At 44.7% G+C, this 17238-nt stretch overlaps 1 long non-coding RNA gene across 1 annotated transcript; it reads left to right on the forward strand.

Annotated features, from left to right (window-relative positions):
• The first annotated feature begins 45 nt into the window (after window positions 1-45).
• Window positions 46-16645, forward strand: LOC140427749 (uncharacterized). Its single transcript, XR_011948625.1, has 3 exons — window positions 46-202; window positions 7318-7469; window positions 14921-16645. It is a non-coding gene; the product is annotated as an uncharacterized lncRNA (long non-coding RNA).
• Window positions 16646-17238: the final 593 nt, after the last annotated feature.

Below are 17238 nucleotides of genomic sequence, written 5' to 3' on the forward strand. Positions count from 1 at the left end.
CAACGGGATTGGCGGGCAACTCGCGTGCGCGAGGCGCAGCCGTGGTGACCCGCCCCTTATTGAGCCCATCGAAGGAGGCGGAGGTGAACTCAGCGGCGTCGGTGCGGAGAGAAACACCAGTCCGTATGATCTTCTTCATCAACTGAAGCTTGGACGCCTATCCTTGTCCCACAAAAACTGACCCTACGGCGGAATCTATTTGGTGAGCTGTGCGAGGTTGACAGGCCAGAGACTATTCTAGAACAGACCAGGGCCACCCTTATCACAGGAGGCCATTGATGCATGATCAATTGCACAAAGACTTGAGTTGGGTACAACTGAGGCTTTACTGCTCTAAGATGTGTGGCCTCCTGCTGCAGCCTGGAGGACACACATATTTATACTCTGCCTACTGGGCGGAGCCAGCAGGCAGGGACTACCAACGTACCTGTAGAACAGGTCCTACCGTACATCACCTAATAAGAGATGTGAGCACAGAGCAATAGAGATGTAACAGTGGTTTACCACATTCACCCCTGTTAAAAATTGAGTCCGGCGGAAGTGGTGGAGAACTATATACAACAAATGGTTTTCTTTTTACATTTACAATTTTTGATAGAGAGAAAAAAAAATGTCTTTTGAAGTCCAGTGGACCAGTTAGAGGTTTAACCGGTCCGAGGCCTTGATGTGCCGCTGGGAGCGTCGTAGTGGTGGTGGCGATGCCGATGCTGGTCTGATGTCCGGATCCTCCGGGAGCGTGCTGAAATCCTCTTCATCCTCGAGCGTGGGCAGGGAGAGGTCCCGGGGGGGTTAATGGTGGGAGCACCCCGGAGGTGAGGGTGGTGCCGGGCTGGGGGTGTGTGTGTGTGTGTGTGTGTGTGTGTGTGACCTGCTGGTGCCAGGTCCCCGAGGGAGACAGTATCCTGGCGGCCGTCGGGGTACGCCACATAGGCATACTGGGGGTTTGCATGGAGCAATTGCACCCTTTCCACCAACGGGTCCGCCTTGTGGAGTTGGACATGTCTACGGAGCAGGCCAGGAGGTTCTTGGACCGTAGGGCCAGTTGAACGGCCCTCCATACCGTCCCATTCTCCCTCTCTACCTGTCCGTTTCCCTGGGGGTTGTAGCTTGTTCTGCTGGAGGCGATACCCCTGCTGAGCAGGAACTGACGCAGCTCATCGCTCATGAAGGAGGATTCCCTGTCACTGTGGATGTCGGCGGGGAAACCGAACAGAGCGAAGATTGTGTTGAGGGCTTTGATGATGGTGGTAGACGTCATATCGGGGAATGGGATGGCGAAGGGGAATCTGGAGTACTCATCAACCACACTGAGAAAATACGTGTTACGGTCAGTGGAGGGGAGGGGCCCTTTGAAATCCCCACACGGTCTGGCCGGTAGAAGTGCGGCTTGCACTCCGCACAGACCTGGCAGTCCCTGGTGATTGTCCATACTTCCTCGACGGAGTAGGGCAGTTTGCGGGCCTTTATGAAATGGTACAACCGTGTGACTCCCGGGTGACGACGACTGTCGTGCAGGGTCCGGAGTTGGTCTACCTGTGCGCTGGCACATGTACCTCGGGATAGGGCATCTGGGGCTCGTTGAGCTTACCGGGGCGATACAAAATCTTGTAATTGTAGGTGGAGAGCTCGATCCTCCACCTCAAGATCTTATCATTCTTGACCTTGCCCCGCTGTGTGTTATTGAACATGAAGGCCACCGACCGTTGGTCAGTGAAGAGAGTGAATCTCCTGCCGGCCAGGTAATGCCTCCAATGCCGCACAGCTTCAACGATAGCTTGGGCCTCTTTTTCGACGGATGAGTGCTAAATTTCTGAGGCATGAAGGGTGCGGGAAAAGAATGCCACGGGTCTGCCTGCCTGATTGAGGGTGGCGGCTAGGGCGACGTCTGATGCGTCGCTCTCTACTTGAAAGGGGAGTGTCTCGTCTACTGCGTGCATCCCGGCCTTGGCGATATCTGCTCTGATACGGGTGAAGGCCTGTTGTGCCTTGGTAGTCAGGAAAAAGGGTTGACTGTAGGAGTGGGCAGGCCTTGTCCGCATAGTTTGGGACCCACTGAGCGTAGTACGAATAGAACCCCAGGCAGCGTTTGAGGGCCTTGGGGCAGTGGGGGAGAGGAAGCTCCAGGAGGGGGTGCATGTGGTCGGGATCGGGCCCCAGAACTCCGTTCTGGACCACATAGCCGAGGATGGCTAAGCGGGTCGTGCTAAACATGCACTTCTCCTTGTAGGTGAGGTTTAGGAGAGTGGCGGTGCGGAGAAATTTGGCACGGTTGGCGTCGTGGTCCTGCTGATCATAGCCGCAGATGATGACGTTGTCTAGGTATGGAAAGGTGGCCCGCAAACCGTACCGGTCGACCGTTCGGTCCATCACCCTTTGGAAGACCGAGACCCCGTTGGTGACGCCGAAGGGAACCCTGACGAAGTGATAGACGCGGCTGTCTGCCTCGAAGGCAGTGTATGGACGGTCTGATTTACGAATGGGGAGCTGGTGGTAGGCGGATTTGAGGTCTACCGTTGAGAAGACCCGGTACTGTGCAGTCTGATTGACCATATCAGATATGCGTGGGAGGGGGTACGCGTCGAGCTGCGTGTACCGATTGATGGTCTAGCTGTAGTCCACGACCATTCTGTGTTTCTCCCCAGTTTTAACTACTACCACTTGAGCTCTCCAGCGGCTGTTGCTGGCCTCGATGATGCCTTCCCGAAGCAGCCGCTGGATCTTGGACCTGATGAAGGTCCTGTCCTGGGTGCTGTACTGTCTGCTCCCGGTGGCGGCGGGTTTGCAATCCGAGGGTAGATTGGCAAAGAGGGAAGGTGGATCGACCTTTAGGGTCGCGAGGCCGCACACAGTGAGGGGTGGTAGGGCCCGCCGAATTTCAGGGTTAGGCTCTGGAGGTTGGAAGTTGCACTGGAAGTCCAGGCCGAATAGTAGGGCAGCGCAAAGGTTAGGGAGGACGTAGAGGCAGAAGCCGCTGAATTCTACGCCCTGGACCGTGAGCGTGACCGTACAGTACCTGCGGATCGCCACGGAATGGGATCCGGAGGCCAGGGAGATTCTTTGGCTGGCGGGGTGTACCGCGAGGGAGCAGCGCCTTACCGTATCGGGGTGGGTGAAGCTTTCGGTGCTCCCGGAGTCCAGCAGTCAAGCGGGTCACGTGTCTGTTGATTTTAATGCTGGTCGATGTGGTGGCCAGGTTGTGCGAACGAGACTGGTCACTGAGGCGAGTCGTGGTCGGTCGTCGCTGGTGTAGGATGGCGGGGAGCCCGGGGGGCCCTGGTCCTCGAACGCTGGCGGTGCCCATGTGCCGTGGGGAAGACATGATGGCGGCGCCTGAAGATCTCGAGGAGGACAAAATAGCGGCTGAAGATCTAGAGGAGTACAAAATGGTGGCGCCCATGAGCCGCATGTGGTGGGGGTTGAACAAGATGGTGTTGCCCATGGGCCGCACGTGTTGCTCGGGGTGGGGGGGGAGATGGCGGCACCCCCTGGCCGCACGTGGTCTGAGGGGGAGAAGATGGCGGCGCCCACTGGCCGCGCGTGGTCCGGGCAGGTCAAGATGGCGGCGGCCATTGTCCGTAAACGAGGGGTGTGGGGGCGATAGCGGCGACTGCACGCGCCTGGCACACCCCGGCGAAGTTCCCCTTCTTGCCGCAAGCCTTACAAAGGGCAGCGCAGGCCGGGCAGCGTTGGCGGGGGTGTTTCTGCTGGCCGCAGAAATAACATCGGGGACCCCTGGGGTTTGCTGGCTGGCGCGTGCGCAGGCGTGATGACTGGGTAAGGCCCCCGCTGGTGCAGCCGTCTGTGGGGTCCACGATGCGTAGGAGGGGTGGGCCGCGCGGCTGTGGGTGTAGGCCTGAATGTTGCGCGAGGCGACCGTTATGGAGAGCGCAAGGCGACCGTTATGGAGAGCGCAAGGCGACCGTTATGGAGAGCGCTAGTTTCTTTGTCTCTGCTAGGTCGAGCTTGGCCCCCTCTAACAGTCGCTGGCGTATGAGGTCCGACCCAATCCCCGTAACAAACTCGTCCCGCATAAGGAGGTTTGAATGTTCAGTGGCCGTAACGGCCTGACAGTCCATGTCCCGGACGAGTGGGATTAAGGCCCGCCAGAAGTCTTCTATGGACTCACCAGGGAGTTGAGAGCGAGTGGCAAGTATGTGCCTGGTGAAGAGCGTGTTCGTCTTCTGAGCATAATTCTCCTTGAGAAGCATCATGGCCTTGGCGTAGTTCAGTGCGTCCTGGATTAGCGGAAAGACGCTGGAGCTCAACCTTGAGTACAGGATCTGTATCTTCTGAGCCTCCGAGACAGGGGTGGAAGCCGAGTTGATGTACGCCTCAAAGCAAGCTAGCCAGTGTTGAAAGTCCTTTTTGGCGTCGCTTGAATGCGGATCCAGATGCAGACGATCGTGTTTGATACAGAGGTCCATCTTTTGAAAATCTTAGAGCAATAAATTGATGCACGATCAATTGCAGAAAGACTTGAGTTGGGTATAACTGAGGCTTTATTGCTCTTAAGATGTGTGGCCTCCCACAGCAGCTGGCGAAATGGCTGCAGTCTGGAGGACACACATATTTATACTCCGCCTACTGGGTGGAGCCAGCAGGCAGGGACTACCAATGTGCCTATAGTACAGGTCCTACTGTACATCACCTAATAGAGGTGCAACAGTGGTTTACCACAGCCATTCAACCAGTTGTGTCAGCACTGGCCTTCCAAATGAACATTGTGACTTGGTGGCATTCCCAATGTGACCCTGCACATTGTTTCCATTCAATCATCTAATAATGCCCTCTTGAAAACCATGATTGAACCTGCCCCCGCCACATTCGAGGCGGTGCATTCCAGACTTGCTGTGCAAAAATATTTATTTCTCTCACATCCCATTCGCTTCTTTTGCAAATCACTAAAACGTGCACCCTCTCGTTTTCGATCCTTTTACGAGGGGGTGCACGTTTCTCCTTGCCTGCTCTGCCCAGTCTCTCCGTGGTTTTGAAAACCTTCAACAAATTTCTTCTTCGCCATCTTCTCTCCAAGAAAAACAGTCCTAATCTCTAATCTATTCTCATAATTGAAGTTTCTCATTCCTGGAACCATTCTTGTAAATCTCTTATACACTCCAATGTGTCCACATCTTTCCTATAGTATGATGCCCAGAATCGTTCATGATACTCCAGCTAAGTTCTAACTAGTGTCTTGTACAAATTCAGCTAATCTCCTTGCTCTTGTGCTGTATGCCTTTATTTTTTTAATATAAGTTTAGAGTACCCAATCATTTTTCCAATCCAGGGGCAATTTAACACAGCCAATTCACTTACCCTGCACATCCCTGCGTCTGCGTGAGTTTCCTCCGGGTGCTCCGGTTTCCTCCCACAAGTCCCGAAAGACATGCTGTTAGGTGAATTAGACCCTCTGTGAACCCGAATAGGTGTCGGAGTGTGATGACTAGGGGATTTTCACAGTAACCTCATTGCAGTGTTAATGTAAGCCTACTTGTGACAATAATAATGATTATTTATTTATTATTTATTTTTGTTCATGACTCCAGGATACGTGTGGGAGGTTGCATTTTTTGATATATATTTTTGGGCGGCTATTTACTTAGCTCCTGCCTAATGGGTCACTTTGTGTTGAAGTGGCGTGGTGAAGAAGGAGAATCAAATGCAAAATCAAAAAAAATGCAGAAGAAGAAGAAGTGGCCAAAAAGTGAAAAGTTGGTGATGAGGACAGAATGGTGCAAGAGAGTTGGAAGCAGGATTATTTTGTTACTGGTGCAAGAGAGTTGGAAGCGGGATTATTTTGTTACTGAACAGAAACAGTAATTTTATTTTTCAAGGAGGTGATAGCAGTTCCAAATAACAAATACAATGTTAAGAACTTTATGAAACACGGCATTACTTTCATGGCAATATTTCCAGTACGCTCTGCCCAACGTGCTCATCAGCTCTCAAATCTAAAGGAAGCCATGAAAACACAGGTGAAGATACTTAGAAAACAGTAAATGAGAATGATGCAGTGATTGTGGCTCACTTTCAGATTGCTTGTTTACTTGCAATCAGGCGATTCGTTGAAAGAATGCATTATTGAATCCTTAGATGTTTTATTTGCTGGATTTGAAAACCAAGAGTAAATGATCAAATGTGTTAAATGTCTGCAACTTAGGCGTACTGTAGGTCTCAGAGGGCAAGAAAGCGCTGCCGATCTGGCAGAGCAGTACTTCAAACCTGTACATTCAAGTGAAGCTATCAGTGTAGCACTGGATGAATGCAAAGATATTAACGATATCTGCTCTGTATATAGGTTCATTATGTTGACAATGATCTCAATGTGACAGAAGAACTTTTAGATCTCTTGACATACACAGGTGAGCACAGGGCTTCGTATTTTTCTAGACATTTACTGATATTTTTTAAAGCGCACAAGTTACCTTTGTATCAGTTACAAATGATGGGTGTCCCTCCATGACCGGAAAATGTCTTGAATTTATAGTTTTGTTGAAAGCTTTTGTACCTGACAACTTTGGTGCGTGTTGCATAATATACCAAGCAGTGCTCTGCGCTAAACTTGACATGCGAGACAGACTGAAAGTTATAATGGACAAAGTGGTACAGGTTATTAACTTCAGATGTGCCTTACTGTCAGTTTGTGGAACTTGTGGACCAAATTGAAACAAAATATGAAAACCTTATCATGCACACTGAAGTGCGCTGGCTAAGCCGTGGTGAAGCACTGGACCGCTTCTTGGCACTTAAAAACAACAGTTTCTTGCACAGAAATCTCAAATATACCGAGCTAGAAGATGAAAACTGGGTTTTGGGTGTGGCTTTTCTCGTCAACATCACTGGTCACCTGAACTTGTTGAATGAGTCATTGTAGGGGAGCGAAATTACCTCTTGCCCACACTAGTTGGTAGTGTAAGAAAATTCATACTATACCTGCAGTTAATGTCCACTCAGATATCTTTATGTGATTACACTGACTTCCCAAATTTAAAAGAAATGCTGGAAAAACACTGATCCAGGCAATTAATATGCTCCATCAGTACACATACAAGTGCTGTCCACACTGGCAGAGTTTTGAGAACCGCTTTTCTACTCTTGTGATTTGAAGCGCTTCCTCTCCTTGCTCTCAAATCCATTTGAATTTGATCTGAGCAAATGTGGCATAGTATGTCAAAGGTTGATAAAGGGGCGTTTGAGGAGGAATTGCTCCCTAGATGAAGGCATACTTCCCAACAATCAACTATACAGTCTGTACAGATTTTTTTAAACCTTTATTCCCCCCCCCCCCCTTAACCCATACTATATCTTCTCTATTCGCAGGAAGTCATACAGATCACCCAACCAAGCCGCTACCCCGGGTGGCGATGCCGACTTCCACTCCAGCAAATCAGAGAGGCAAAGACCAAGACATCGGCCTTCCTCCTCTCCATGAGCTCCGGCTTCTCTGAAACCCCAAATATCGGCACCGAAGGGTCTGACAAATCATAAATTTCTTTACCCGTTATTTATTATTAGTTATTTTTATTTGACTTGCAAGTCTGATTCGTTTCTCAGACACAGGACACAGAACCAGTCTCCTATACCCCTGGAAAATGAATGAAGAAGGAGACAAAGGGATTTCTGCAAATACATTCAAATGGCATCAAGTTTCACATACACGATTCCCATAGGTCATTCTATACCCCTCCTGACCTGGCCATACATCCTGATTGGCTCACTTCTCATCCCTTCCTCTGGCCTCCTATTACCCAGCATCCTTTTCTCCTCCTTAGCTGGACACCCCTCCCCCTTGCTTTGCCATGCGTTCTGAAACTAACGTGTCTGTGAACTAACAGAATCAGACCGGCCTATATTTACATTACAATAACTAATATCTCTAAAGCACTATTTTATATCACATTCGTCAGGTCCGGGTCCACCTCCTCCTCCACTATCCTGGCTAAGACCGCGAACACTGCATTGGAGAATTTTAGTTGAAGAGCCCCAATCATGTTCTCTGGCATTGCCAATTTGATGTCACTATTTGAATCAACATTCACATGTGAGCAGAATTTCTCTGCTACGGGACACCTCAGACGTAGGAAAAGCAACAGTCTAATGGATGGGAACCTCAGTGCTGATTTGTGAAGCGTCTGCACATTCCTAAGTCCTATCCTAAAAAAGCTTGTAGAAGACAGATCCAACCAGAAGTTGCATTAATGTAGATAATTGAAATATTACATTTGTTTTGCCATTTGAAGTTCTGTTAATATATGAATGATTATTTAAGCATATTCTGTAACTGGTTATGAAATATTTGGCATGTATTAAATGTATTTAATCTTATTTATGGCTCAAGGGTAGTGCAAATGCCCAATTTCAATCTTGCGGCCCACTGAGATTGTCATGTGAGAGTATCTTTAAGAAATGGGTGTTTATAAATGGGTGTTGTTATGGGCGAGGCGTTTTCCGAACCCCAAAATGTACCATGGAGTCCAACCAACCTCTCCCTTTAATGGATTTGTTGCTTTTCCTAGCACACGGCTTTTTCCCTCGGTGTGGGATTACAATTATGGACACGTGGGTTTTTAAACCACAAAACACTGTTTATTCCATGAACCCAACTTAACATCCTAAATAAACATTGGATCTCTTAACACCCCTTACTTCAAAGATAACTCAGAAAATATTGCAACAGTAAAGAACTCCTTAAAATGCTCCTTCAAACTTCCAAAAGACTTAACACCTTTAAACAAAATCACATCAGGTTAAAGGTTTTACTATTATGAGTTTAAATCACCCAAATGATCCAGAGATGGTCTTTTATGGCAGACATCACAGCAGATCCAGCTCACTGCAAAACACCGACACTCACAAGCTCTTTTCAAACTAACTGCAGCTCTCTGGAAACACACAGACACACACCAGCTTAAACAGCTATGTCTTAAAAGTACTCTCACATGACAGTGTGTATATAAATTTCTGTGGTGGAAGTACCTTTAAGAAATGGGTGTTTGCTACTGCAGTGATGTCAGAACATGGGTGGAGCTGGACTGTGTGTCAGCTTTTAATTTTCGAATTAGGCTGTTTGCTGCAGGGTGTGTTTTAGTTTCGTTTTCAGAGCTGGATAGCTGCAGTCACAGTCAGAAGGTGTATTAGAGTCTCCCTCTGTAACCTAAAGACTGTAAATCGATCCTTTGGTGATTTAAAACCAATAACTGCTCGCAGTAGTTTAATCAACCTGATTAAACTTTTTAAACTGAGTTTGAACTTCTGTTTAAAAGTTTAAAAAAAAAAAGTCTTCTGGTGGTTAAAAGGACAGCTTACGGATTACTTAGTGTTGTATTCTTTGGGGGTTCTTTTTGAATTAATGGTTGCTAAGATGTTCATTTGTTTGTTTTAAAAAGGTTAACTTGAATTCATAGAATAAACATTGTTTTGCTTAAAAAAATACTTCTCCATTTCTGCTGTACCACACCTGTAGAGTGGGCAGTGTGCTCCCCATACCACAATCTAGTAAAAGTGGGTCAGGTGAACTCCATGATACACTTTGGGGTTCTCGAAACCCTGGCCCATAACAAATTGGCGGCTCGAGGGGGGTAAAAGTCCATCTATTGGATTGGCTTAGTGAACTTAAAGACAGTGAGGGGTGAGCATATTGTGGATACTTGTCAGGTGTGGTATTCTAATTTAAGTAGGGAGTGTGTTGTGGACAATGGCTCTTTCAGAGGCTCTGAAGTTTTTGGGGGTGGAGACGGTCACACGCAGTACCTTACGGACAGACGAAAAGCAGATTGTTAGATTTGGCAAAAACATTGCAGTTAACATTACCTGACAAAATGCGAAAAGATGAGGTAATTATGGCAGTGGCTAAGCATTTAAAGTTGCCTGAGATGCAGTGTGAATCATTAGAAATGGCAAAGATCTAGTTGCAGATTAAGCAACTTGAACATGAGAAAGAATGAAAGCAGCTTGAATATGCAATGAGAGAAAAAGAAAGATATTGGGAGATACAGATCAGGGAAAAAGAAAAGGAGAGAGAAGAAAGAAACAAAGAAAGAGATAGTGAGGAAAAGGAAAGAGATAGAAAGGAAAGGGAAAAAGAGAGAGAGTTTGAACTTCAGAAAATGGCTACGAAACATGACAGACGTAGAATTGGCAGACGTAAAGGGAAATGTACAGTTGGAGGATAGTGAGAAAGAGCGTCATCGTCGAAGGCTTGGTGGGGATCTATTTAAATATGTCCAAGCATTGCCAAGGTTTGACGAGAAGGTGGCGAAGCCTTTTTCATTTCATTTGAGAAGGTAGCTAAACAAATGAAATGGCCACAGGACATGTGGGTATTACTGATTCAAACAAAGCTGGTAGGTAGGGCTAGTAAAGTGTTTGCATCACTACTGGAGGAGGTATCCCCTCCGTATGAGGAGGTGAAAAAATCCATCTTCGGTGCATATGAACTAGTGCCTGAAGCCTACAGACAAAGGTGTGGAAATTTAAGGAAAGAATTTGGTCAAACATACATGGAGTTTGAAATGCTCAAACAGAGTAATTTTGAAAGGTGGGTAAGGGCTTTGAAAATAGACCAAACGTATGAAGCTCTCAGAGAAGTTATACTTTTGGAGGAGTTTTAAACTTCAATTTCTGATGTAGTGAGATCTCATGTGGCAGAGCAGAGGCTTAAAACTGCGAGGTTAGCAGCAGAAATGGCAAATGATTATGAATTAGTTCATAAATCAAAGCTTGGTTTCCAACATCAGTTTTAGCCTGTGAGGAATAGAAACTGGGGACATGAGAAATACTCAAGTGGTAAAAGTAAAGGTGACCTGATGGGAGTAATAAGGAGAGTGTACCTCAGAGTAAAAAAGAAATCCAGGAGGGTGGAAGAGACTTGAAAAGTTTCAAATGTTTTGACTGTAATAAACTAGGCCATGTAAAGTCACTGTTGGTGGTTGAAGAAAAGCACGGGGAAGGCTGATGTGGTAAAACAGGATTTGACAGTAGATAAAGTGGTAAAGGAAAGCCCAGGTGAAGCGAAGGATGTGCAAAAGATTGTACAGCGTGATCAAGAGATGATTAATAAGAAGGTGCCAGAAGTCTTTAAAGAATTTACTTGTGTGGGTAAAGTTTACTCGTGTATCAGGAGGAGCAGGTAAAGAAGTCACAATTTCAAGAGATACGGGAGCAAGTCAATCTTTAATGGTAAGAGATGAGGAGTTATGTAGTTTGGGAAGACTGTTGCCAGAAAAGGTGGTGATATGTGGAATTCAGGGCGAGAGGAGTAGTGTTCCATTATATAAGGTAAAGTTGGAAAGTCCAGTGAAGAGTGGTGAAGTGATAGTAGGAGTAATAGAGAAACTATCTTGTCCAGGAATACAGTTTATCTTGGGTAATGATATAGCTGGATCACGGGTGGGAGTGATGCCAACTGTGGTTGATAAGCCAGTGGAAAATTAGACAACTGAAGTGTTGAAGGACGAATATCCTGGGATTTTTCCGGATTGTGTAGTAACAAGGTCGCAAAGTCACAGGTTAAGACGAGGAAAAATCAAAGAGTGAAGGTGAAAATGAAGTGCAATTAGCAAAAACGATTTTTGATCAGATGGGTGAAAAAGAACAAGAATAGGTGGAGGATGAGGCTGATATTTTTAGTGAAGGAAATTGGTGGATGTAGAAATAAAACGGATGAATCAGAAAGCATACACGGAAGAGGAATCTGCGTGTATGCCAGAGTGTTATTACCGTAAAAGTAATGTCTTGATGAGAAAATGGAGACCTTTACATATGACGGATGAAAAGTGGGCAGAAGTTCATCAAGTAGTATTGCCGGTAGAGTATAGAAGGGAGGTGTTGTGAGTTGCACATGAGGTACCAGTGGGAGGTCATTTGGGAATAAGGAAAACTCAAGCTAAAATCCAGAAACATTTTTATTGGCATGTACTGCATAAAGATGTAGTTAAATGTTGTCAATCATGTCGTACATGTCAAGTGATAGGGAAACCTCAAGCAGTGATAAAACCAGCGCCCTTAATACCCATTCCACCATTTGAGGAACCTTTTACAAGGGTCCTAATTGATTGCGTAGGACCACTTCCTAAACCGAAAAGTGGGAATCAGTATCTTTTGACTATAATGGATGTGTCGACTAGGTTTCTAGAGGCCATTCCAGTACATAATATTACAACTAAAAGGATTGTGGAGGAGTTAGTTAAATTCTTTACTAGATATGGACTACCCACAGAAATACAATCCGATCAAGGATCAAATTTTACCTCCAGGTAGTTCAAAGAAATTATGGATAGCTTCGGAATAAAACAATTTAAATCAACTGCGTACCATCCAGAATCGCAGGGAGCGTTAGTAAGGTGGCATCGGACATTAAAGACAATGTTGAGGGCTTATTGTCACGATTATTCAGAGGATTGGTATAAAGGAATTCCATTCGTACTGTTTGCAATTAGGGATGCCCCTAATGAGTCAACCAAATTCAGTCCTTTTGAACTAGTTTTGGTCATGAGGTAAGAGGACCATTTAAATTGATTAAGGAAAGATTGGTGAGTGTGAAATTGGAAATTACATTATTGGATTACATGTCAAATTTTAGGGAACGATTAAATAGAGCAGGTGAATTGGCTAGACAACATTTAAAAGGTGCACAAAATGTGATGAAATGGGTAGCAGACAAGAAATCCAAAGTTTGTAGTTTTGCCAGTGGAGATAAAGTTTTAGTATTGTTACCAGTGGTAGGTGAACCTTTAAAAGCTAGGTTTAGTGGACCTTATCAGATTGAAAGGAAATTAAGTGAGGTGAATTATGTGGTACAAACACCAGATAGGAGGAAGACTCACCTAGTGAGTCATGTGAATATGCTTAAAACGTACTCTGAAAGGGAAGGAGAGAAAAAGGAGGAGGTTTTAATGATTCTAACTCAAAATGATGAACCAAATCCAGATGACTGTGAATTTGACAGACCTCAAATTAAATTGGAAAACGAGGATGTTCTTAAAAATTGGGATAAATTGTTGAGTTACCTTCCAGAGGAATAACGACAGACCTGAAAGAGTTATTGATGTCACATGGGCAGGTTTGTGGAGATAAATTGGGAAGTACTAAAATGGCTATACATGATGTAGATGTGGGAAATGCTGTTCCAAACAAACAACATCCATATAGACTTAACCCTTTAAAATTGGCACAGGTTAACAAAGAGTTTGAGAGTATGCTTAAAAATGGCATAATTGGAGTGGGTTTCAGAATATGGAGCTCACCCATAGTGATGGTACCAACACCAGACGGTACCCAACGGTTGGGTGTGTGGACTATAGAAAAGTTAATACAGTTACAAGAACGGACTCTTATTCTATTCCACGTTTGGAGGATTGCATTGAGAAAGTGGGACAAACAGCTTTTATTTCCAAACTGGATTTAGTTAAAGGTTACTGGCAGGTGCCTTTCTCCGAAAGGGCGAAGGAGATTTCAGCTTTTGTGACTCCAGATGGTATATACCAATTCAAAGTTATGCCATTTGGCATGAAAACCGCCCCAGCCACATTTCAACGGTTAACTAACAAAGTTGTTTCAGGATTACTCAATTGTACGGTATACATCACCGATCTGGTAATTTTCAGCCAGACATGGACTGAACATTTGAAACATCTGATGGAGTTATTCGATCGACTTCAGGAGGCGGGTTTGGTGATAACCCTAGCCAAAAGTGAATTTGGAAAAGCCCAAGTCACTTTCCTTGAGGAGTTTCCGATAGCCTCAAGACAAAGGGAAATAATGTGATTTCTTGGCATGAATAGATTTGATTGAACATTTGTGCAAAGATTTTGTAGTGGTTGTTCCACTGATGAACTTGCTGAAGAAACGTCAAAAATTTCCGTGGGCAGCGGACTTTCAACAGGCATTTGACTGCCTGAAAGCTGTAATAATCAATGTTCCTCTGTTGGAGTATTACTACGGACTCTGATCTGATTGAACTAAAGTATCTGACTTTAACGAGAAATGCCGAGGCGTAGGGAAATGGACGGATCGTGCAGAGATCTTGTTCAATGAGACTGTCAATCGAGAAAGAATTCAGTTGGAAGAAGAGCGGGGAAAAAATGGACTATATAATTATACCTGTTTGCGTGTGTTGTTTTTTGAAACGAAAAAGTATATTTACTGTGTGCATTTCTTAAAGGATAGTGAAAAGTTGAAAAACGAAACCATCTTGAAGTTGATGGGGTTTTTTTTTCTTGGGGGGAGGTGTCATGTGAGAGTACCTTTAAGAAATGGGTGTGTATATAAATATCTGTGGTGGGAGTACCTTTAAGAAATGGGTGTTTGCCACTGCAGTGATGTGAGAGAGTGGGTGGAGCAGGGCTGTCTGTCAGCTTTTTACTTTAGTTTTAGGCTGTTTGCTGCAGGGTGTGTTTTAGTTTTATTTTCAGAGCTGGATAGCTGCAGTCACAGCCAGAAAGGTGTATTAGAGTCTCCCTCTGTAATCTAAAGACTGTAAATCGATCCTTTGGTGATTTAAAACTAATAACTGCTCGCACTTTAACCTGATGTGCTTCTGTTTAAAAGTTTTTTTTTTTTAAAGTCTTCTGGACACATACAAGTACTGTCTACACTGGCAGAGTTTTGAGAACCGCTTTTCTACTCTGTGAATAGAAGCGATTCCTCTCCTAGCTCTCAAATCCATTCGAATTTGATTTGAGAAAATGTGGCATAGTATGTCAAAGGTTGATAAAGGGAAGTTTGAGGAGGAATTGCTCCCTAGATGAAGGCATACTTCCCAACAATCAACTGTACAGTCTGTACAGATATTTTTACCTCTATCACCCCCCCCCCCTTCCCGGCGCGACAACAGCCTCTCAAATGTAGACACAAACATCCCCCGCCTTTCCTAAAACCCCCATGAAGAGCCCCTTAACTCATACTTTATCTTCTCTATTCGCAGGAAGTCATACAGATCACCCAACCAAGCCGCTACCCCGGGTGGCGATGCCGACTTCCACTCCAGCAAATCAGAGAGGCAAAGACCAAGACATCGGCCATCTTCCCCTCCATGAGCTCCGGCACCAAAGGGTCCGGGTCCACCTCCTCCTCCACTATCCTGGCTAAGACCGCGAACACTGCCGCCCAGAATCTTCCCAATTTTTTGCAATCCCAAAACATGTGCGCGTGATTCGCTGGCCCCCGCCCACACCTCTCATATAGGAGCATTTTAGTTGAAGAGCCCCAATCCTGTTCTCTGGCATTGCAAAATTGATGTCACTATTTGAATCAACATTCACATGTGAGCAGAATTTCTCTGCTACGGGACACCTCAGACGTAGGAAAAGCAACAGTCTAATGGATGGGAACCTCGGTGCTGAATTGTGAAGCGTCTGCACATTCCTAAGTCCTATCCTAAAAAAGCTTGTAGAAGACAGATCCAACCAGAAGTTGTATTAATGTAGATAATTGAAATATTACATTTGTTTTGCCATTTGAAGTTCTGTTAATATATGAATGATTATTTAAGCATATTCTGTAACTGGTTATGAAATATTTGGCATGTATTAAATGTATTTAATCTTATTCATGGCTCATGGTTAGTGCAAATGCCCAATTTCAATCTTGCGGCCCACTGAGATTGTCATGTGAGAGTATCTTTAAGAAATGGGTGTTTATAAATGGGTGTTGTTATGGGCGAGGCGTTTTCCGAACCCCAAAATGTACCATGGAGTTCAACCAACCTCTCCCTTTAATGGATTTGTTGCTTTTCCTAGCACACGGCTTTTTCCCTCGGTGTGGGATTACAATTATGGACACGTGGGTTTTTAAACCACAAAACACTGTTTATTCCATGAACTCAACTTAACATCCTAAATAAACATTGGATCTCTTAACACCCCTTACTTCAAAGATAACTCAGAAAATATTGCAACAGTAAAGAACTCCTTAAAATGTTCCTTCAAACTTCCAAAAGACTTAACACCTTTAAACAAAATCACATCAGGTTAAAAGTTTTACTATTATGAGTTTAAATCACCCAAATGATCCAGAGATGGTCTTTTATGGCAGACATCACAGCAAATCCAGCTCACTGCAAAACACCGACACTCATAAGCTCTTTTTAAACTAACTGCAGCTCTCTGGAAACACACAGACACACACCAGCTTAAACAGCTATGTCTTAAAAGTACTCTCACATGACAGTGTGTATATAAATTTCTGTGGTGGAAGTACCTTTAAGAAATGGGTGTTTGCTACTGCAGTGATGTCAGAACATGGGTGGAGCTGGGCTGTGTGTCAGCTTTTAATTTTCGAATTAGGCTGTTTGCTGCAGGGTATGTTTTAGTTTCGTTTTCAGAGCTGGATAGCTGCAGTCACAGTCAGAAGGTGTATTAGAGTCTCCCTCTGTAACCTAAAGACTAAATCGATCCTTTGGTGATTTAAAACTAATAACTGCTCGCAGTAGTGATATTAACCTGATTAAACTTTTTTAACTGAGTTTGAACTTCTGTTTAAAAGTTTAAAAAAAAAAGACTTCTGGATGTTAAAAGGACAGCTTACGGATTACTTAGTGTTGTATTCTTCGGGGGTTGTATTTGAATTAATGGTTGCTAAGATGTTCATTGTTTGTTTTAAAAAGGTTATCTTGAATTCATAGAATAAACATTGTTTTGCTTAAAAAAAATACTTCTCCATTTCTGCTGTACCACACCTGTAGAGTGGGCCATGTGCTCCCCATACCACAATCTAGTAAAAGTTGTGGGTCAGGTGAACTCCCATGATACACTTTGGGGTTCTCAAAACCCTGGCCCATAACAAATTGGCGGCTCGAGGGGGGTAAAAGTCCATCTATTGGATTGGCTTAGTGAACTTAAAGACCGTGAGGGGTGAGCATATTGTGGATGCTTTTCAGGTGTGGTATTCTAATTTAAGTAGGGAGTGTGTTGTGTACAATGGCTTTTTCAGAGGCTCTGAAGTTTTTGGGGGTGGAGATGGTCACACGCAGTACCTTACGGACAGACGAAAAGCAGATTGTTAGATTTGGCAAAAACATTGCAGTTAACATTACCTGACAAAATGCGAAAAGAGAGGTAATTATGGCAGTGGCTAAGCATTTAAAGTTGCCTGAGATGCAGTCTGAATCATTAGAAATGGCAAAGATCTAGTTGCAGATTAAGCAACTTGAACATGAGAAAGAATGAAAGCAGCTTGAATATGCAATGAGAGAAAAAGAAAGATATTGGGAGATACAGATCAGGGAAAAAGAAAAGGAGAGAG

This window comes from Scyliorhinus torazame, chromosome 8 (genome assembly GCF_047496885.1).
Source record: "Scyliorhinus torazame isolate Kashiwa2021f chromosome 8, sScyTor2.1, whole genome shotgun sequence".
Taxonomy (NCBI): domain Eukaryota; kingdom Metazoa; phylum Chordata; class Chondrichthyes; order Carcharhiniformes; family Scyliorhinidae; genus Scyliorhinus; species Scyliorhinus torazame.